Source organism: Sus scrofa, chromosome 16 (assembly GCF_054392235.1).
Source record: "Sus scrofa isolate SSC_HxYL_T2T_F1_AM1 chromosome 16, Sscrofa_HxYL_maternal_Yorkshire_Landrace_v2.0, whole genome shotgun sequence".
Classification (NCBI taxonomy): Eukaryota; Metazoa; Chordata; class Mammalia; order Artiodactyla; family Suidae; genus Sus; species Sus scrofa.
In genome coordinates this window covers 51,027,364-51,050,189 of record NC_139398.1, presented here as the reverse complement: position 1 = coordinate 51,050,189, position 22,826 = coordinate 51,027,364, and the positions used below count along the sequence as shown (strand labels likewise).

Below are 22,826 nucleotides of genomic sequence, written 5' to 3'. Positions count from 1 at the left end.
AACATCTGTCATATTAATTAAATATGTGAAACACAACTGTAAGTCAGAATATGCTTGCTATCCCATTAGCTCATCTCTTTCTTGATCCATTTATTCTTTTACAGTGGGAACTGTTTCTTTTGTTGTGATCAGAACACTTGAGTCTGCTCCAGTGCATAGACTTGCTGAGAAGCTAAATTAGTCATCAGGCTATTTGGTTATCATGGGTTTGAACAAAGGTAAAAGGAGAAATTACGTTATTTAGGCCATGGTGACAGAGCTGTTGACCTATTCTGCCCTTCAGTTGACAACACCCCTAATCTACTTGGTGATTAGAATTCTTGGGCTGTCCCCTGTCCCTCGCTCAGCATTGTTTTCTTCTATACATACTAAATAAATTATAGAGAATTCTGGCTCCTTCATTGCCTTTTATCTCTTTCTAATGTGACCATTCTACCAGTGACGGTAAATTTAATCTATAGATATGTTTATACTGTTAATTAGGTTATGCTCAAGGCCTGCCTGCTTTTGGCTTTGTAACATAATATCTCTTAGGGGCTCTATCCTCAGCAGATTTAATTTATCATGTGTTGATTTTACTAATTTAACTCATGTCTCATTGCTGCCTCAATGTTATGCCTAAGAGGGTCACTCTTCTCCCTCTAATCTTGTAAGACTTTCAGTGCAATGCCAAGGATGCTGAGCAAGAAAAATCCCAATAAATAAGAAAGGAGAAGTATGACACATTTTTCTCTTAGGAAGTTAAAGGAAGGGAAGGTTTTAATATCTTATTATAGATTCTACTATCAGGTATACATTATCTTATGCAATTTACAATTTTTGTGTTTGAAAAATCTCAAGGCTATGCCTATTTATACGTTTTTACAGGAGAACCCTGATGATTTGTTCATTAACTAATTAATTAATTTACGTTTGCTTTTTAGGGCTGCATCTGAGGCAATATGGAGGTTCCCAGGCCAGGGGTTGAATCAGAGCTACAGCTGCTGGCCTACACCACAGCCACAGGAATGCCAGATCTGAGCTGCATCTGTGACCTACACCACAGCTCACGACAATGCTGGATCCTTAACCCACTGAGCAAGGCCAGGGATTGAATCTGAAACCTCATGGATCCTAGTCAGGTTCATTAACCACACTGAGCCACGAAGGAACTCCTGTTCATTAATTATTAATCAAATATTTATTAACCCCTGATTAGAATCATGATCCTTGGTAGATGCCTCTTCAGTCCTGGGAAAAGAAAATAAACAATATATAAAGTGATATTCTTCTTTTCCTTTTATATCTATATGAGTTATGGATGTTCACTAAACTTAGTGTGGTAATCATTTCATGATATATATAAGTCAAATCATTATGCTATATACCTTTACCTTATACAGCATTTTATGTCAATTATATCTCAATAAAACTGGGAGAAAAAATACGTAGAATATAAGGCACACAAAAAAGCACATGAAATGCTCAGCATAATTAGACATGAGGGAGATCTATATTAAACCTCCCATGAAATGCCACTGCATACCTAATAGAATGACTAAGCCAAAAAAGATGATGATAACAAGTATTGGCAAAATATGGAACAACCGTTACTCTGCAAGTGTAAAATGGTATAACCACATTGGAAAACTCTCAGTATCCCTAAGAAGTTGAACACACATTTATTCTGTGATTAAGAAATTCCACTCCTAGGTTGTATTCATTACCTAGATCACAAATTACCACAACTTAATGGCTTAAACAGCAATAACACTAAGCATCTCATACAGTTTCTGGGGGTCAGGAATTCAGAGCAGGCTTAGCTAGGTGGTTTGCCTCAGGATCTCTCATGAGGTTTCAGTTAATGTGGTGGCCAGGACCACTGTCACCTGAAGGCTAGATGGGGCTGCAGGCTCTGCTTCAAATGTGGCAGACTCACATGACTGACAAGCTGAGGATGGCGGTTGGCAAGGGACTTCAGCTCCTTGCCCCTTGGATCCTGCCATATTTCTGCTTGCATGTCCTCTTGGCAACTGGTGACCCCCAAGAGTGAATGATCCTTGAGAGAGCAAGGTGGCAGCTTTCATGACCTATCCTTAAAAGCCATACTCCATGCTTTTCCCAATATCTTACTGATTGCGTAGAGTAGCCCTTCTCAGTGCATGGTGTATATGTGTGTATGGTGGTAGGGACTGTGGAAGAGGCTAGATACAAGGAAGCACAGATCATTGGGTGCCATCTTGGAAGCTGTCTATCACATAGATGTTTATCCCAGAGAAATAAAAACAAAGATCCAGAAAAACATTATACGGGAATGTTCATAGGAGTTTATTTACGATATTCAAACTGGAAACCGCCCAGATGTTCATAACAAGGAGTATGAATAAACAAACTGGCATGTTCACACAGTGGATAGGACTCAGCAATAAAAGGAACTAACTGCACAAATAAATATATTAATGCAAAAATAAATGAAAAAATGTTAATCTCAAAAATATTCTAACTAAAAGAGAAAACAAGTACACAATGTATCCCATTTTTATGCAATTCTAGAATAGGCAAAACTCACCTAAGTTAATATAAATTAGATCAGTGGTTGCTTCTCACAGGGGTGGAAGGTAAATTGACTAGGGATGGCTATAAAAAAGCTTTCTGGATAATGGAACTCTTCTGCCAAATTTGTAAAAAGCAATTCAGCAGCACATTTATGAACTGAGGATTTCCCTTTTGATAAATTACATCTCAATAAAAAATACAAGGTATAATCCAAAGGTCATCAGAGACATATAAACTAATGAAATGTTAAAATTGATGAGAAATTAATACAGAGGAGAAAAATATTAATTGGGAGAGTATTATTGTTTTTAATGTCTAAATTAATTTTAGACTTTTTTGCTTTTTTAGGGCTTTACCTGCAGCATATGGAAGTTCTCAGGCTAGGGGTCAAATTGGAGCTTCAGCTGCCAGCCTACGTACCACAACAATGAAGGATCTGAGTCACGTCTGCAGCCTACACTGCAGCTCACGGCAGTTCGGGATTCTTTAACCCACTAAGCAAGGCCAGGGATTGAACCCACATCTTCGTGAATACTAGTTGGGTTCTTAACCATCTGAGGCACAACAGGAACTCCCTAATTTTAGACAATTTAATAATGTCTTGTTTTTGTATTTATAACAACATCATTTGGAATAATTGTTGATTTATCTCCTTTTGGTCTATTTTCCGATCATTTTTCACACATTTTTGAAAAATAGATAAGAATGTTTCACATATGAGATTTTATAAACAGCATATGTGTGTGTGGTTGGTTGGTGACAGTATAAACAGTTCCCCAGATTAGTAAAAAATTACTTGCAAATATCATTTTCAATTGTTATATTTCATTATAAGAGTATGACATGGCTTATCTAATTGTTTTGTTAGCAATGGAAATTTGTTTCTCATTTTTTAGGAATGTAGTAGAATTGTACATAAAGGTTTTGTTCTAGTATTGCTTTCTAAGGGATTAAGTTATTGTGTATATCTGCTGGTAATGTATAAATGGACATTTTACCATACTTTCGTTGGGTGTTAGGTATTTTGAACACGTTGATCATATGTTTCTTAACCTTTGTAATTGAGAAAATTGCAGTTGAATTGAGCCTTGAAGAACATATAGCATTTTAAATGTCAATTGGATTTCAAAAGGCAAAGATGGGGAAAGCTTTTTTCTGCAGTGTTCAAGGCATGGCAGGCAAAGCCATGTAGTGTCAAACTCATGGAATTGCAAATAGTTTAATATAAAAGTTTAGCGCAGTGGTTCTCAATCTTGGCTGCACAAGAGAATCAACTAAGGGTGAATTTAAAAATTCCACCATTGACCGATAAACTGAAGATAGCTGTATATAGAACTCAGGATTCAGGAGGTCTAAAAACATCCCACGTGATTCCAACATGTAAGCAAATTTGAAAACCACTGGTGTAGGGTGAAGTGGCAGGGTATAGGATGTAATTAGAGATGAAACTGGACAGATGGAGACCAGATAAAGCAAGTCATCATGCTCTAGACAAAGAGTGAACTTTCTAGGTAATTTAGCAAGTGATGTTCACTCATTACCTTGGTCTCCTTTACCTTTCCCATGTGCTGGTGTAGTATTGCACCCAGCAAACTGCAATCACTTGTCTATCCTTGTGGACAGGGTGCTCTCAGGCTGCCTGAGCTCCTCCCACCCCTTGCCAAGATCTGGAAATGCCTGGGGCTTTTCACTCCATATCCCCAGAGCACAGTCCTTAGTCCCCAACTGATGGTGATGGGATAGAAATAGTCCTGCCTCCTCTTCCTTGATCATGACAGTTCTGAGGTGTGAATAACCTGCATACTTCTTACCACCCAGGTGAGGATGAGCTTGTGACAGAAGTCAACCCTACACATGGCTTCCTTCACAAAGAAATAGTTCTCTGAAAGTAATGTCGCTGAAATAAACAGTGGGCTTAGTGACTTAGCTGCAAGCACTTCATCTAATCAGAGACCAGTAACACATGCTTCTCAGACCCCAGGGATCTACAGACACACTGAGTGGCCTGAATTCCAAAATTCCACTGTCTCCAAAAGGCCTGTGTTTGTAAACCCATGTTGCCTTCTGTGGATATGCTTTTATCTTGCAGCCTTGCCTGGCCTCTTTTCTTTCCCTCTTCCCCTTCCTGACTGCTTCACCTCCCCCTCCCCCGGGAACTCCTATTACTAGATGACTCTCACATGACTCTTAGTGTCAGCATCTGCCTCCAGAGAACTCAATTAAGCTAGACAATAAGGAGTGTATTGGAAGGTTAAAACGTGCTTTAGGAAGCTCACTCTAAAGAGTGATTTAGAAAAATGGATGAATGTAGGTAGGAAGTGAGATTGAAGACTATCACAGATCTCATCAACCAGGGAACTCAGGGGTCATACTCCTCCATGACTAATATTTTTAAAAATATCCCTTCCTTGCCATTTCCAGAGCCCCTGCTTTAGTTTAGGCTCTCATTATTTTTGAGGTATAGAATCACTGGTGTGTATTTCGTGGTATAGATTCAAGGACTGTGCCAGTGTTTTCAGTGGAGATGGACTAGAAATGGTAAGTTCTTACAATTTGCAAACTAAAATTTCCTTTGTGAAATGTATTTATTTTTTCATTTCAACTTTACAAGCTCACAGATTCTAAATTACATTTGTAAAGAAACTTAGGTGAACTTTGACTTGGGCAAGTTATTAAAGCTCTCTGGCCCTCAGTTTTCTCATCTCTTGGATGAGGAAGAAGAATTAAATTATTCCTAAGGCCCCTTCCAGTTCTAAAATGTTATGTTCCAAAGGGGCCACTAGATTATGTCAGTGAAAGAAGCATACTGCAGATTATTCCAATAGCAACTGTCACTTCTCAAAACAAATTTACAAAATCATACACTTGTTGTAAGAACAATGCTCCCGGAAACTAACCTTTGCCCATTTTTCTTAATGATATGTTTACTGCCTTTAACTTTGCTTTAGAAATGGGTAACCATCTAATTGGGTTGATAAGGTCAGCACACAGGAGGTTTGGAAAGAGATTGGATAATATTTGTGTGTATATTTGCCTAGACATGCTTTTTGTCATGTTTATTGTACTTTAGTGATTAGCTAGAAATAATAAGCCTGCTGTATTCGCTGTTTTACTAATGCTCTGCCGTTTATGGACCATTCTAAGGTAATTTTAAAATACAGAGAAAATGTAATTATTTGATGGTGCTTTTAAAAGTGGTGGATATATTTATACAATTAAATAGTAATTAATAACACAATATTCTTCAAAACAAAGGTCAGCCAGTATATATAGTTCATAGGGAGGATTTGTGAGACTAGATGAGGTGAGTTTTATTTTCCCTTATTTTTAAGGAGAGAATAAATTCCACTTAGGGTGATTTTGTGGATCAAGAAATGTGATTTAACAATGTGCGGATTATTTCTGCTCATCAGTTTATCACACCTTATCCCCAAACAACCCTAAAATATACTTAAATATTTTCTAGACTTTGTGCTTCTCAACTTTACAGGCCAAACTCTGAACTTCACAGTTGTATCACACAGACCTCCCAGTAGAAATGGTCTCAATTATATTCTCTTTTGGACTCCTGTGTTTTTGAGTCTTCAAGGAATACTTTATAAATGATAAAACAAGAGTTCCCATTGTGGTATAGGGGAAATTTACTTACTAGTATCCATGGGGATGTGACTTTGATCCCTGGCCCTGTTTGGTGTTGCCGAGAGCTGTGGTGTAGGTCACAGATGCAGCTTGGGTCTGGCGTTGCTGTGGCTATGGCATAGTCCAGCAGCTGTAGCTCTGATTTGATCCCTACCTGAGACCTTGCATATGCTGTGGGTATGGTCCCAAAAAGAAAAAAAAAATAAAACATGGAGAATTAGGATATGTTTGTACCATTTTCTTAATTTGTTCTTTTTTCCCCCTTAGATGAGGTATAATGCACAGATATGAAAGTAGGTAACTCTTATATGTACATTCAATGAATTTTTAACATACATATGCACTTGTGTAGATACTGCCTGGACTAAGATATAAAGCAAGGTTTAAAGAAAAAAATTCACTCTAGCTTCTTTCCACTTAGTTTCCCTCCATTCAGAGGTTACCACTGTGGTCAAACCAAGTTCACATGCTCGTTGCCTAGTGAGGCCAATCCAAAGCATTGGAGTTTGGAGCAGAGAAAGGTTTATTGCAAGGGCCAAGGCTAGGCAAGGAGAATGGGCAGCTCATGTTCAAAAGACCCAAATTCCCCCATGGGTTTCAGCGTAGAATGTTTAAGGGCAAATTTGGGGGAAGTGCTGCAGGGGGTGTGACCTTCCTCTGATTGGTTGGTGGTGAGGTAACTGGGTGGTATGCCAGGAATCTCAATCATCAGCTTTCTGGTTCCAACTAGTCTGGGGTCCATGTGCTTGTGCTCATCTTCCACATGGGGTGGGGGGCTTAGCTCCTGTAGAAGAACTTGGAGGTATGACAAGATTGTTCTGTACATCCCTTGAGGAGGAACCAGGACCCTGCCCATGGCTGCACTATTATTTCTTGACTGTCTATCCATCGTTTCTGTGTTCCCTTACATCCCTAATTAGTGACTGTATCTGCCATTTGGAAAGCAAGGAAAGTCTAGGAGGCTGAAGCTTTTGCCCTTCGAACAAGAGACAGGGGACACAGAAAACTCTTGGACCCAGTAGGCCTCCTGTTGGGTTTCACCATCACAACTTGGTTTTGCCTATTTTTTATTGGTGTGTAACATTGTACTGTATGGATATATTATTCTCCTCTTGATGGGCATTTATTTTATTTTTATTTTTTAGTTATTATGAATGTCTGCTGGGGTTTTTGATTTTCTTTTTTTTTTTTAGTAGATATGGCTAGAATTAGGGTTGCATGTTCATGAGGTAGGCAAAATTTAGCTATAGCACTTGCTGCCAAATGTTTTTCTAAAGAGGTAGCACTAATTTTCCCTTCTACCAGCAATGTATGAGAGCCCTAGTTCCTCTGTATTTATCCCAATGTGTGATATTGTCAGTGCTTTTAATTTTAGTCATTCTGGTGAATGTATGGTCATATCTCATTATAGTTTTAGTTTTCATTTCTGTGATAAATAATGATGTTGTGTACCTTTCCATATAATTATTGGCCTTTGAAACCTCTGTTATGAAATCCTATTCAAATAGTTTAGCCATTAATTGTCCTTTTGTTGCTGATTTTTGTTTTTATGTATTCTGACAAATATGTGAATATACTTAACGCTTTCTTTTGGTGAATAGCAGTTCTTAATTTTAACAAAATCCAATTTATCATTATTTTCTTTTATGGTCCACATTCTTTATGTTTTGTTTTAATATATGATTTGAAAACCTAGTCACCACATAATGCTTCACTTCAGTAGAACTTAGGCTTCTTTTTAAAGATGATAACTAGCTGTAATATAGTGAAATTATAATGGATGTTGACTATGAAGAGCTTGGTGTCCTGTCTTTTCCAGTTACTGAGCTTGTACCTTGAGCACTATACTTAATCCTTTCAGTCTTTTCTATCATTCATAATATGGTATATTAGTCAGGACCTGCAGATGAAACTGACAGAAAACTAAGGTAGCTCAACCAAGAAGAGGTGATCTTGAAGGAGGGTACATCCTAGAATCAGAAATGCTGCCTAAATTGTTGCTATGTATGGCTTTAAGGGCCCAGTCACCACTATGACACTCTTATCTTGGCTTTTCTCTCAGAGGTGGCCTTTTTCTCATTGAGAACATTTAGTAGCAACGAACATGGCATCTGGCAGCTCCAGGCTTATAGCACCCTAGCTGAGCATCTCCAAAAGAAAAGCAAAGTTTCTTTATCCTGTTTACTTCAGTAACTAATCCCCCAAGTAAAGTAAAGGACTCTTTGTCTTAAGTCATCTGTTTGCCTAAGTGAACAAAGGAGAGTGAAAAGCCATTGCTATTAACCCCAGGATGAAATGAAGAAGGGAATAGTTACAACAAAGAAGTAAGTACACCGCTGCCAAGAGAAGGGAGATGAGGTGCTGGGCAGACACTTAATAGATGTATGCTATAAAGGGAATAAACATGCTTTATTTGCAAGAGTTGGTTGTCGAAAGTCTTAGAGAACTCTTTGAAAGTACTTGGAACAAGATAGAGACACTTTGCTTATGTGCTGAAAATGAACTGTAAGAGGAACCTCAAAAGGGTTTTGCCCCTGCCCTCAGGCTTAGAGCCTAAGAGAGCTCATGGCTGGCCTTGGCAAAAGCAGATATCTAAGAGCCTATTCTAGGCTCTTACTTGGAGGTGACTTTCATGGGTTTTCAAAGCCAAAGTGGACCTCTCTATTACATATATCAGTACAAAGCTCTGCCTTTATTTCTTCCTCCTAATTCAGGGAGATAATCCTTATGGTAAAACATGGAGCCCAGAATCTCCCATATCTTTATCCCCCAAATATATTGCTTTAGGAATGCAGTGTTCAACCTCTTTTCATTCCAATGTTCTTCAACATGGAACCTTATATCTTACGGCTATAACAATAGCATTTAGGTAATTGATAAATATGACAGATAAACAGCATGGGTGCTTTTGAACTGTTGTCACTGGGAGTATTCATAGCGTTAAATACTTAAGCAATTTATTCTCTCTCCAATTCTTCCATCCATAAAATATTTATCTTGCTATTAGTGATTCCCAGACTTGAACATGCATCAGAATCACCTGGAGGACTTGTTAAGATACAGATTGCTGGGCCCACCCAACTTCTCAGAGATTATGATTTCATAGATCTGGAAAGGGGTCCCAAACTGTCATTTCTAACAAGTTCCTAGTGATGTGCTGCTGTTGTTTGTCTAGGGACCACACTTTAAGAACTAGATAAAAGATACATTCCTAAAAAATGAGAGCATAAACAAGGCTTTTATACATTACATTTTGAATCACTAGCAAAATCTGTATTTTGAAGAAACTTATATTCCCTTTGTTTAATACAAAACAAAAATAATTGCTTCCCAAATAACTTTCACAATTATGATTTGCTTGAGGGTTGGGGTGAAGGGTAATTAAATTAATTTCTTGGAGGTCATAAAACCTGTAGAAGAAATGAAAATTATATGCTTACTGGAGACTGGAAGAATAACTTACTGGAAGAGTTGCAAGTAACATTTACCTCTGCTCTAAAATTCCTTATCTGTGTAGCCTGATAGGATTTTCTGGTTTGCTTGTTTGTTTTTCTTTTCTTTGCATGTTCTTGTGTGTGTACCAAGAATCTGGCATCCTTAAATAGCCTTTCCAACTGAGATTAAAAGGGCTAATGTTAAATCCTGCCAGCTCCAGACTTGGTCACCAGGTGAGTCATAGAAACCACTGCAAAGGACTGAGTCACACCATTCTTCTTCCATCAGTTATGACCAAGGAATGCAGTTAGCCTTCCTTGGAAATTAAAATCTGGAAGCAAAGACTTTTTTTTTCTTGTAGCAATGTTGGGTCAGTATTGGCAAAGAGGAGATCAGGCTGACAGTGGCATGAAAGAGAGAAAGTACATATTTGACAGTAATAACTGCCTCAGGTGATGGCCTTGCTCACTTGGTACATTTCGAAGGATGGAAGTTTAAGTATTGCCTGGTCTTCAGGATCTCTGGGGCTTAGAGCTTCTGCTTCAAAAGTTTTCTTTCTTCCTGAAAGACTTTGAGGTCTAAATGTCTTCGACTAAGTCCAACTCCTGTTTGGAATGTGATATTTTCTCCCTTCTAAGTAAGGCTTTCAGATCAATAAAGGAAGCAATCTTCTATTCATTTACTGAAGGGCCATGAACCATGGTTAAAATATATAGTCATAATACACTCGATAGTGTAGCAACCCTGCTAACATCATTATTTCATACTTTCCAGTTTGAACTTGTGCACTAACAGGTAAGCTTTAGCTCTCATCCAGGTATGGAAAAGAATAGTCTTACTAAAATGATGTCTGATTGTTGCAATAAATTCATTTTTATGAAGTTTATTAAGAGTTCCCTGTGCTCACCATCTTACTCCCAGGTATTACCTGTGAGTTACTTCCATTTAAATCTGGTTTGAAAAATAATTCTATGAGTTATTTGAGCACACGAGGTGGGAAGCATTGAGGGTAATAGAAGAGAGAGATTGCTGGAATAAACTGTCTCCTTTCTGTGAACTTGAGGGAGAGAATGGAAGGGCAACTTGGGTTATGGGGAAGAATCCAGGTTGCAGGGGTTTTGAGGAAACAGTTGAAGTTTTCTTGGGTTTACATGACTTATAGAAGTGCTGGCTGTTTTTGGAGGGCTTTCTTGTAGCTATTTAAGATGTGATACTAACAAAGTTTTCATGTGTATGTACTGCCTTTTCCAAGTGGAAACATTTTATTTCTGATCTTATTTCTCCCAGGAGGTGGAGCTGAAGGGAAATGTATTTAAGCCTCTGCAACATTTCATAGATTGAGGGAGGTTTTAATTCCCATTCTGTTCATTTAAGTATTATGTATTTTGATAGGCTTGGGGAAACCAAGAAAAATTCACTACCCATACTCTCAATGAATTTCTGTTACAGTAGAAAGAGAAACATGAAAACAAACATTATAATATGCTAACGTGATTTTTCTAAAAGTGTTGAGCATAAAGTCCTGTGGTGCCTAATTTCTCTGGAGGAGTCTCTGAAGGCTGCACAGACACTTCTCAGGCAATCAAGAAGGAGAGGTAGATGCCAGAAAATAGAGGAATGTGTGCAAATGAGAGAGGCATAGGGAGGGCTGGTTGTCAGTATGTGAGGGGGTAAAGAGGAATCTGGCAGGAGATAAGGCTGGCCTGGGAAGGAGTGGCTGCTTGATGCATGGCCTTATGGGCTATTGAAAAGGTGTTTTATTTTACCCTGTTGTCAATCGGGAGAATTCTGGAGAAACTGGGTGACAGACATTCCCTCTAGCTTTTTCACACTTCCAGTCTTAGGAAAGAGACTGATTAGTCTGTCCTAGGTCACGTGACTTTCACTGTACCAATCACTTGTAAGGTTTTGGGATAGGGTGCTCTGATTGTCCAGGCCTGGGTTACATGCCAGCCCTAGGCGGTGGAAGTGCATATGTTCTGCTGGATCCCAAACACCTGAGGTTCCCCAAGAGAACCATCAGAAGTTGCTGTTTTGCATCCAGAAAAGGGAGACGGAATGCTAGGCAGGCAAATTCACCAGTCTCTGGGAAATGCTGGGTTAAAGTTAAAAAGGCTTGTTTCAGAATTCACAAACGATCATTTTCACTATATTCTGTTAGAAGCATGTCATTAAATCTAGCCCACAGTTACACATGAGAGTAATTATATTTTTAGAATGTGTCACTTGAAAAATATATGACAGAGTCGCTATGAATTTAGTGACACTTTAAAAATGAATTCATTTTAAAATTCGTGATAATAGTTTCTACATACATTAAAAATATATAATGACATCTTTCCTCTGTAAGTAATGCTTTGGGAGCTTATGGATTTGTGAGCCTGTTTCAATGACTCTGATACCTCCCAAACACAAATAAATTTCATACCTTGAAGTCAAGATAATCATGATGTGCAAAGGTAGCCTATACACAGTTTCAGGGACTAATAAAAAGAAATCCCTAGGAAATGTTACAAGATTCATTTTTATTTAGTTTTTTAGAGTACTAGTATTAAATACTGTATGGCTCGGGTGGGTAATATTACTACTAACCAAGTAGTTTATTTAAAAACTACATGAAAATGACCATGCCAGGACTTCCCCTCATGGCCCAGCTGTTAACAAATCCGACTAGGATACGTGAGGATGTGGATATGATCCCTGGCCTCTCTCAGTGGGTTAAGGGTCCAGTGTCACCATGAGCTGTGCTGTAGGTCACAGACACAGCTCAGATCCTATGTGGCTATGGCTGTGGCTAGGCCAGCAGCCGTAGCTCCAGTTTGACCCCTAGCCTGGGAACCTCCATATGCCACAGGTGCGGCCCTAAAAAAGCAAAAAAAAAAAAAAAAAAAAAAAGACCATGCCAATGGAGGTGGGAGCAGGGAAGCACAAACATTACACAATGAATATTTTCTTTTAAGTCTTTCTTTTTCTAATTCCATGTGTTTCCAAACTTTTAGTATGCATATGGCAGCAAATTAAATCTGGGAAAGAGTTTAACATAATAGGGAATGAGGAAATTATGTATACATTGTGTGTGTGTGTGTGTATATATATATATATATATATATATATATATAAAATGTATTTTTTTTAATTTATTTTTTTTCCTCCTATGATTTCTAAAGGAGCTTTCCCTTCAGGACAAACTGGAGACCTGTGCTATGTAAAATGGGTTCTGAATCCGTCCTCAGACCCCTGTGACAAGGCTGCTCGGTACATTAGTTCTGCTATCTGCAGAATGGAGGTTGCTTGACTTGTGTTCCTGCCTCACAGAAACTAATGAGTCTGCACGTGCCGCTTCAACCTCCCTGGAAGAAAAATGCCTCCCAGGCCTTCGAGGGCTATTACAGAGTGGTCCCATAGTGCAGAGAATTGTATTTGGGGCAGTGTTTCTGAAAGGGCGGTTTTGTTATTGGTCTGCATGATCACCTCTCTGCTGAGAGCTCCTCTGTCATTTTAGCAGAGCCACCAGGCTTGGGCTCAGTGACTGCCGGACCAAGTCAGAGGGAAAGCAGTGGTGGGTACCCTTGGCCCCTCCAGCTGTGTCCTATGGCTGCTGCCAGCCTTGGCTGCTCTGCTTCTCCACTTGGCCCACTTGCAGCGGCTCAGCCTCCCAGCTGTGCCAAGCATCAAGCATTGGAAAAACAGCCGTTATAAACAGAAGCAGCAAACTGAAACTGGACTTGATCATCGAGGTCACCCCATAACCCTGTCTAACACTCTAGTCCCCTATAAGCACCTGTGCTGCAGTCTTGCTTTTTATAACAGAAGGGAGACAAGAAAAACCAAAGGGAATGTAAAAATGATACTGTGTTATGAACTGTTTGCAGTGAGGATTGTAATGGTTTTTGCAACAGTTAACTTTGTTTGTTTGTTTTTTGACACTTGCTAAAGAGCTTTCAACTTCCAGGTACTTCTTTTTTCTGGAGTGGAGTGAGGAGGTCTCTCTTCAACTCATAGATCTTCTGTTTAGTAAGGAGAGTCTTTGTCTTTTGCTAAATAGTGGGAGGAGTAGGTTAATTTTACTCTCTACCTAATGGAATCCAGTTTTGTTTTCCCTGTCTTAAAAACCTAATGCATTTGCTATATACTTTGTTACTTTGCTATTTCACATTTTAAATTTGATTTTTATAATCTTACAAGCTTATATTTCTCTTTTTTTTTAAATATGAGGTTAAAGAAAGATTTTGCCTTTTGAACAAAAATGAACATCTCTGTTGATGTAAATTGAAAAGCTTGAGGGTTTACAGATAATTTTTTCACTTCTCAGTTTCTTTTTACCAGAATGATTGGATTTTAAAGAACTCTGAAAATTGCTCTAACTTGTCACGATTGACAATTGTACTAAAACTATGTTTTTAGGTTGAGTTAACATCAAATTGGGTACATTTGTTGAACAGGTTAAGGAAACTGGCAGTATTGTTATTATTTATTTATTTTTTTTCACAGCTTAGAAGCTACTCTGACATTTGTGGATTCTAAGTTAGTAGAATCTCAAAATTCACATTTGCAATTCATGTTGAGGGAAATAAGATTTTGAGCTGCTGTGCATTTTCTTTTGTTTTCAGCGTATTTTACCTTATAGCTGCAACAGTAGGAAAGTAATTACTTACATATAAGTAATTTAGTTACTTAGCAAGGTTTCTAATCATGTTTTGGTAGCTTTTATTAAATTCTCAAGTAATTAGTGCAGGAAAGTTCCAACTTAAAGCAGACACTTCATTAGGTTCGAGATAATTAAAAAACACAGCCAGTTTATGCTGCAATCATGGGCTCTCTCAATTTCTCTCTATTTTCCTCTTTCTCCTTGCAGCTCTCTGATCTGCCAGTATAAGTGCAGTAACCTCTAAACATATCCCAGGAAATAGATGCTATGCCCAGACTGCATTGTAGGAAAAAAAAAAACAAAAACAAAAACAAAAAAAAACACTACCACCAACAACAAACAACTTGCTCTAGAAAGTTGTTGAGGAAATTGCCATAAGATAATGGTGACATTTCACCATCCGGTGACATTACCATCCCAGGCTGTTCCTCTATTTTTTTTTTTTTTTTTTAATGCCAAACGACAATAGGCAGTTTGCTAGGTTGAAATGCTGACAGAATTCTAGTGTTTTTGTTTTTCAGGTGAGTGCCAAAATTGTCAACAGGAAGCTTTTCCAAAATCCCCATTGTTACTCAGAGAGAAAACAATGACATGGAAATGTTTTAAATGTTTCAACAGCATCTTTATCTTTAATTGTCTCTGGGACACAGGAGGCTGCATATCATTAGGGATTTCCTTATTAATTGCTTAAAGTATAAAGGTCCTAGTATAGGAAGAGGAAACAGACCAGGTATCCAGGCCACCTGCACTAATTAGGAAAAATCCTTTGCTTTGGAGGAAGAAGGCTTTCTAACCATTCCTGGCAGTGTTATCTCACTCTACATGGAGGTTGCCAGCTTGGATTTCTCTTCTAAGTAGTCACTGAAAATAAAAATCCAAACAGCCTGGTTTTATATCAGTGGATGGAAAGGGGAGGAGCTCAGAAATTGGTTTTAATTTATAAACCTCAAGTTGCCTTTTCCTTCACCATTTTGCACTCATCACTGGCTACCTTTGAAGTACTCTTCCTGCAGACACCATCTGTCCTTGCTGGCATCTCTGCCCTTGTTGGCACCTCCTGCCTGCTGGATAATGTCCTCTCAGGTCTAGGAGCATGATTCTCAAAGGGTGGCCTAGTAATGTTGGTGGTTCATGGACTGCACTTGGATGCACCAATGATGTCCAGTGCTGTGGCGATGACTATATTTTTCCTTTATTGTATCTCTCATTGGTGCTATGTACACTATATGGGAGAGGGAATTTTGAAACTGGGTCTTGGAGGAAACCATTTCAAATGGGGCAGCACCAGAAAAGAAAAACTGATTGTCAGTGGGTTGGGGCCATTTTCTGCCTCAGCCATGACTTCTGTGCCCTCCAGGGACCAGACACTGTCCTGCAGTTTTCTGCTCTGCAAGGGGCCATGCATCCAGAGATTGGCTGTAGTTTGCCATACAGGGCCCTAACAAGACAGTTGTCTCTCTGAACTCAGCTCAACTCCTCTCTCCCTGGCTCACTAGGTTCTAGTACACTGACTGTGCTTCAGACACAACAGGCTACTGCCAGACCCTTACAAGGCTCACTCCCAGACTTCCTTCAGGATTTTGTTCAAATATTATCTTTTCAGAGAATCCCATCCTGGCCATTATATCAAAAATTACAGTTTCTATCCCTTGTACATGTTTCGTTTTTTTCTTTGCACGTTATCATCTCAATACATTTTATGCATTATTTCATTTATATGTTACTTCTGTGTTCATTTAATCTGTCTTCTCCCTCTGGAATTTAAATCTGAGGTAAAATTCAGTATATTCATCCATGAAGCCATTTGGAATCAGCAATAATCCTAGGTTATATTGACTACCTCAAATTAAGACCAGAACATTGATTGAGTAAAGACAAAGTTTGATTGTTCCATATGTCTTTGGAGGCTCCTTGTAACAGCTTTGTCTAAATCTCAGCATCTCAATTATAACTAATCTTTGGCTATTCATAGATTATTCATATAGCTTATCATAGTATGTTGATGTATACTAAGTGCTTTCATATGAATCACTTCTCATACATCAGCTAATTTAATTCTTATAAAAACAATAAGTATGGTATTATTTCTATTGGAGCCATGATTCTGAATGCCTTTGCAATCACAGAAGGTGTCAGAGATAGTAACAGAGGAGACCTGATCTTTCCCATTTATGCAGTGAAATAAGGACCTCAGTAAGAAAACAAACCAGTGAGTTAGAGCACCTCCCATTTATTGATCTTCTGTTGGCTGAATATACTTCTTAAAGCAGGGCTCTGCCATGCCATTCATTGGCTAAGAGAGCACTGATTACCTATTGGATCAAGCCCAGCTGGTACTCAGTGTCCCCTAATACCCTTTTCAAACAGTGATCTCAGATTATTTCCCTCTACTCCCTGCAACAAATCTTCTGTTCTGATAGAGAAGATGTTCTTTCTCCTTTCTTACCTGTCACCCTTCCCCATTACACACCTGGGTACTAGTCTCTGCCTAGTACCCAGGTGTGTACTAGTCTCTGCCTTGTCTTCAGTCATTTCTGTCTATTTCCTTTCAGGCATGACTGCCTTTCCCTTTCTCTTCTGTCTATCCATACACTTGCCACTTTTTAAAGTCTCCTTGAAAATGACACAGTTTGTTTTTTTCATGTCCCTAACCTACAACAGCTTCTCTCATTTTTCTTTTCTTAATTACTTTTGTGTTGTTAGCTGTAACACACAATTTATTAAGCTCTAATTATAGACTATAGTGTTCTATAATTGTTTCTACTTTCAGTCTTATTCTCTGAACAAAATAATGTTTAAGGAGATTTATATTTTATACTTTTTTTTCCTCCCCACAATACCTTCTAGAGTAGATGTTGCACCATTTGGAGATGTTCAACAAATACTTGGTTTTTCATTCTGAATTTTTTTTTTCTTCTTTTTAGGGCCATACCCACAGCATATGGCGGTTCCCAGGCTAGGGGTCAAATCGGAACTACAGCTGCCAGTCTATGCCACAGCCACAGCAACACAGGATCCGAGCCATGTCTGCAACCTACACCACACCTCACGGCAATGCCAGATCCTTAACTCACTGGGCGAGGCCAGGGGTCAAACCTGCAACCTCACGGTTCCTAGTTGGATTTGTTTCCACTGCGCCATGATGGGAACTCCTCATTCTGAATATTTATTGAATCTTGCTAGCAACCACACCATCCTTTTAGAACAGAGTAAAATGTGGTTTATCCAACAGTGCTTCCTCCCAATCTAATATTGACTGTAGGAATCTTGTATACAGATATATTTTCAAAAAGTCACTCAAAGATTTTGCTTCCCTTTCATTATCTCTGAAATTTGAATTCTAGCTTTCACATTGTGAAATGTTTATATATATTAGTTTTGAGAACTTTAGGTGAAAGGCATGGTTTAGTGCTAAATGAAAATGCTAATACTTAGAAATTTCAAAACAAACATAGGCAACCTTGGATGAATGGCAAGGCCAGAGAATTCATTGTTCCATTTCTACGGCTCTAGTGAAGATTGGGAAATCTGTCCTTTGAACATCAGAGTATTTTATTTTTCTGTGCAGTTTTGTGTTACTGAAATGCTTTGTTTCCTTGAGGGAGGTGGCTTTAGTATTAAATGTAATCTGGAAGGATTTGAACCTCTGAGGCAGTGTTAAGCCCTTCTTAACATAAGATTAGAGGTGGCAAAACGATGAAAGATCTATAGGTGATTTCAAATCAGATGTCAAGCTGCAAATCCTTAACTTTGGCAATGAGTTTGACAAAGTACATGGTGCCCGTGAATGTGTCTCAGCAGAAAGAAAAGAGGCTGAGAGGGTCAGGATGCAAAAGGCAGCATTTTCTCCAGAAATACTCAGACATAAGTTCTTTTAGCTTTGGATGCCACTCATTTAGTGACATGAATTAAATGTGCTGTTTGGGCAATTTTAAAAATGAAGGAAATGCACATGTAATTTCCACCTTGCACCTGTATTTTTAAGGGTACTCTGGAGGTGGACGGGGCCAAATTTCTAATAGAAACTTTCTCTTCCATCTCTATGAATGCGAGCTTAAGCTCAATGGACAATGGTGTGTCTGACTGGGAACATTTGCAAAATTTGTGCTGCCAGGATCCTAAACTGGATCTGTTCGGAAGAGAGGGGCAACTGCCACTGGTAGATACAGAAGGACAATGTTTTGCCAGTTTGCAAGCAGAGCAGTGTACTGAGAGGGGATGGCAGTGGTAGGTGGCACAGCCAAGGTCCTGCCAAGGCTCCCATGCTGCCCCACAGGCTGGCAGAGCACTTCAAGATCGAGCTTGAACATGGATAGTGCTGGCTCTGGGGCAGCTGGTGTGCACCTGACCTTGGAAAGTCTGGCCGCTGGCAGGGACCCAGGTGCTGACCTGGGGACCAGACTTTAGGTCTTATGGAGCTGGCAGGCAGAACTGTAGGAGACAAGGAAGGGAAGGAGAGGATAAGGTAAAGTCGAGCTATTGGAATTGTACATGGGAGTTCCCATTGTTGCATGGCAGAAACAAATCCAACTAGTATCCATGAGGATGTGTGTAAAATCCCTGGCCTTGCTCAGTGGGTTAAGGATCCCATGTTGCTATGGCTGTGGCATAGGCTGGTAGCTGCAGCTCTGATTAGACCCCTAGCCAGGGTACCTCCATATGCCACAGGTGTGGCCCTAAAAGGACCAAAAAAAAGCATAAATCTTTGAGCTAAAGAGATACAGATTTGACTCTCACTCCTACTACTGTTACTTGTGATACTTTGGAGGAATCATTTCATTTAGCTTAGGTTGGTTTTATCATCTTCAGAATGGGGGGAAATACCATGCATTCCACAGATTCTGAAGAGCTAATTGGAATAAGAGATATAAACTCATACTATCTTTTCTGACAAGAAGCTGCCACTCAAGTGTGTTTTCTTTCTCTCTTTCATTGCCATTAGTACAGAGCTCTTTAAATTCTTAATTGGGAATTGGATTATTGCTGGGCACAGGGCTGAGCCAGGCTTGGGCTGATCAGGGATCTTGCAGGCTGTGGGGAGGGCATATGGCACCCGGAGTCTTCCTGCCTGCTTGTCTTAAACGGTATTGGTTGCTCTCTTTGAATTTACAGAAAAATGTCTTGGCAAGTGCTTTTGTATACAGTTAATGCAGTCAATGAAACTTTACATCTGAAATGTATAAACTAATGCTCACTTTAGGAATGATGATTGGCAAATTTAAAAATTGTGCGTTTTTCTAAATGTGTTGATCATCTATTATTTTTAAGAATTCTTGCTTTCATTAACTTTATTAGAACTAAGGAGAACTGACTGTGATTATGTCAATTTGAATATTTCTTTAATTATACTTGAATTTCAAAGCCTGCTTCATGTTTCACAGCAGCCAAAGCACATATGTTCACAGTCTGAAATCTCCCGTCTCCACTCAAGCTATGGAGGGCCCGCATCTCCTTTCTCATTAGATGCATCAACCGAGAGATGACTAAGGAATTCCGTGATCATTCTATCTTCCAGCAACTTTGGTCTTTAGCTACAAACAATATTTAATTCTGTAACTATACATACCTTTTTTATTACCTAATTTTATAACATAAATAGCACACATTAACTGTAGAAAAATTAGATCACATTAGGTACACAAACAAAAGGAGAAAACCTCTCATAATTCTTGAACTAAACACATATTTTGATGTCTATCTCTCCAGATTATTTTCAGTTCGTGGTACATAAATGGGATCATAAATACAGTTTGTAATCAGTGCTCTTCACTTAGCAGTTCGTCGTGAACCTCTTTTTATATAATCTACATCTTTTATATTTCTAACAGCCTCAAAATATTCCATTGCAATTTTAGAGAAATATTAATTTAGGTAATCCCCTATGGTTGGGTATTTGGTCACATTTTTCCTATTATGGAAAGTGCCTTGATCATTATTTTTGTACACACATGTATGTGTCTTCTCATGGTAAGTCAAAGGGCATGTGTATGTATCAGTCTTTTGATACATTAGCCAAATACCTGTCTAGGCATATTGTACTCTTTAGAGTCCCATTGGCAGTAAATGACTGCTCCAAAATTCAGTGTTTTTTGTTTGTTTTTTGTTTGTTTGTTTTTGTCTTTTTTTTTTTTTTTTGTACCCGTGGAATATTGATGTTCCTAGACTAGGGGTCGAATTGGAGATACAGCTGCCGGCCTACGCCACAGCCACAGCAACACGGGATCCAAGCTGCATCTGTGACCTACACCACAGCTCAGGGCAATGCTGGGTCCTTAACCCGCTGAGCAAAGCCAAGGATTGAACCTGTGTCCTCATGGACACTAGTCAGATTCATTTCAGCTAAGCCACAATGCGAACACCTCGGTGTTATTTTTTATTTTAATGTACCATCTAATGGACAAAATAAGGTATCTTATTTATTTACTTTTTGCTTATTAGTGAGATTGATTTTTTTCATGTTTGAAATTTTAATTTATCCTTTTGTGAATTTGCCTTTTCATGCTCTTTGTCTTCTTTCTACTAGGATATACTTATTTTTCTTATTTTTAAGAGTTCTTCATGTTCTAACTCTATCTATAAAGTATGCTGTGGTATTTTCCTAGTCTATATTTTATATTTTTCAATATTTTGATGTATTTTTTCATTTTCAAAATTAGTTAACTCCTTATATTCCTGGTTTATGCGCTTAGTAAAGTGCCTGGCACATATAATGCTTAGAACAACCTTCCATACCCTTAAAGAAATAAAATATTCACCTGCACCCATAGCATATGGAAGTTTCCAAGCTAGGAACTGAATCTGAGCTGCAGCTGTGATCTACACCACAGCTGTGGCAATGCTGGATCCTTAGCCCACTATGCCACGGTGGGACTTTCTCAATTTTTTAATTTTACTACTTCCATGGGTTTGTTTTTCACATTTAAGTCTTGAATTAATCTGAAAATTTTTTTCTGGCATGAAATTAAGAAATTTTGTACTCAAATGATTATCAAATTTCCCCAATTTAATGCTAGAGTATCCTACTTCCATGGGATTGTCTCCAGTATTTCATCAAGCAAGACATGGGCTATTTGAGGAAGCTCTGCCTACTAGTCCTGATTTATCAAAGCTTAAAAATGGGGACTCAATGTTGAGTTTTTTCCGCATGATTTCTAGACATTTTTAGAGAGGATTATGTGTTTCTCTTCTTCCTTGACTTATTGCTATGATGGAGTTTTTGAATAGATTTCTTCCTATAAAACTCTTCTCACATTCCAGAGTATATGGTCTCATGGGCAGTCTAGATTCTATTTTACAGAAATTCCCCAAATTAATGCCAGTTATTCCCCAATTTTCCTATTGCTGTATTTCTTTCATTGCCTCATGGTCAACTTGGGAGCACAGAGAATGAAATAAATGGACTGAAATTCCTATCTTACATTGGAACTTTGGTGTACTTACATTGACTAACATTTATAATAAGGTCAAAAATTACTCACTACAATTCAGGTATAGAAACAATGTGGCTTTTCTTATTTCCGTTAATCAATCATTAGGCTCTAGGACTACTGTTCCATTGATGAGGAAAGGAAAAAACACCCCAAACTTAGATTCTTTTAGGGATTAGAATGATTTATTTAGGGTAAGTATTCAGTTAATTCAAAGTTTTGTTTTAGACAATGATTTTGTTTTCCTTTTCAAGGAGTTCTTGCCCCTTCCCTAAAAAAACAGAATGGCCTCTGAGTGCAGGAGGAAACTTATATACTCTGGGTTCAAAATTTACTAGCCATGGAATCTTGACTGGTTGTATAAGCTTTTTCTGCCTCTATTTCTTCACCTACAAATTGGGTATTAAAATGAAGCTACTTTACAGAATTTTGTGAGATTTGAATGAGTTAGTACATTTTAAGTGATTAGAATGTTGCCTGGCACATAGTAAATGCCTGGTTAATGTTTGCAATTAAAATAATTCAATTATTATTGTTCTCATAGTACTGGGAGAAAGGCAACTTTGGTTCATATGCCATTTTTCGTTTTAGTGCCATTTCATTTTGTGTCACTAAATGCAGTCCCTGCCATGACTTTATTGAGGTCCCTTCTGCCTCTACTTAAAAAGAAATTATTGGAGTTCCATCATGGCTCAGCGGAAATGAATCCGACTAGGAACCATGAGGTTGCAGGTTTGATCCCTGGCCTTGCTCAGTGGATTAATGATCCAGCATTGCTGTGAGCTATGGTGTAGTTCGCAGATGCTGCTCTGATCCTGCGTTGCTGTGGCTGTGGCATTGGCCGGCAGCTACAGCTCAGATATGACCCTTAGCCTGGGAAACTCCATATGCCACAGGTGTGGCTTTAAAAAAGACGAAAGACAAAAAAAAAAAATTATTGGAGTATAGTTGACTCCATGTATGTTGTGTTAGTTTCAGATATATAGCAAAGGGATTCATTTATACATTTACACATATCCATTCTTTTTGTTTCTTTTCCCATATAGGTTATTACAGAATATTGAGTAGATTTCCCTGTGCTATGCAGTAGGTCCTTGTTAGTTATCTCTTTTCTATGTTAATTCCATCCTCCTGGCATAATA

The 22,826-nt window shown here is 38.5% G+C and overlaps 1 protein-coding gene and 1 long non-coding RNA gene across 25 annotated transcripts in view; one reads left to right on the top strand and one right to left on the bottom strand.

Annotated features, from left to right (window-relative positions):
- Window positions 1-22,826, top strand: part of PDE4D (phosphodiesterase 4D) — a 1,507,422-nt gene that overhangs the window by 292,553 nt on the left and 1,192,043 nt on the right. The window lies entirely within an intron of this gene.
- Window positions 958-22,826, bottom strand: part of LOC146395568 (uncharacterized) — a 311,450-nt gene continuing 289,581 nt past the window's right edge. The window contains exons 4-5 of one of the 2 annotated variants that reach the window (XR_014831389.1): window positions 6,185-6,345; window positions 958-1,230 (exon numbers count right to left, since the gene is read on the bottom strand). This is a non-coding gene — a long non-coding RNA (uncharacterized LOC146395568). Of the gene's footprint in view, window positions 1,231-2,286; window positions 6,346-22,826 lie in introns of those variants that run through there. The other variant, XR_014831388.1, reaches the window with a different exon arrangement.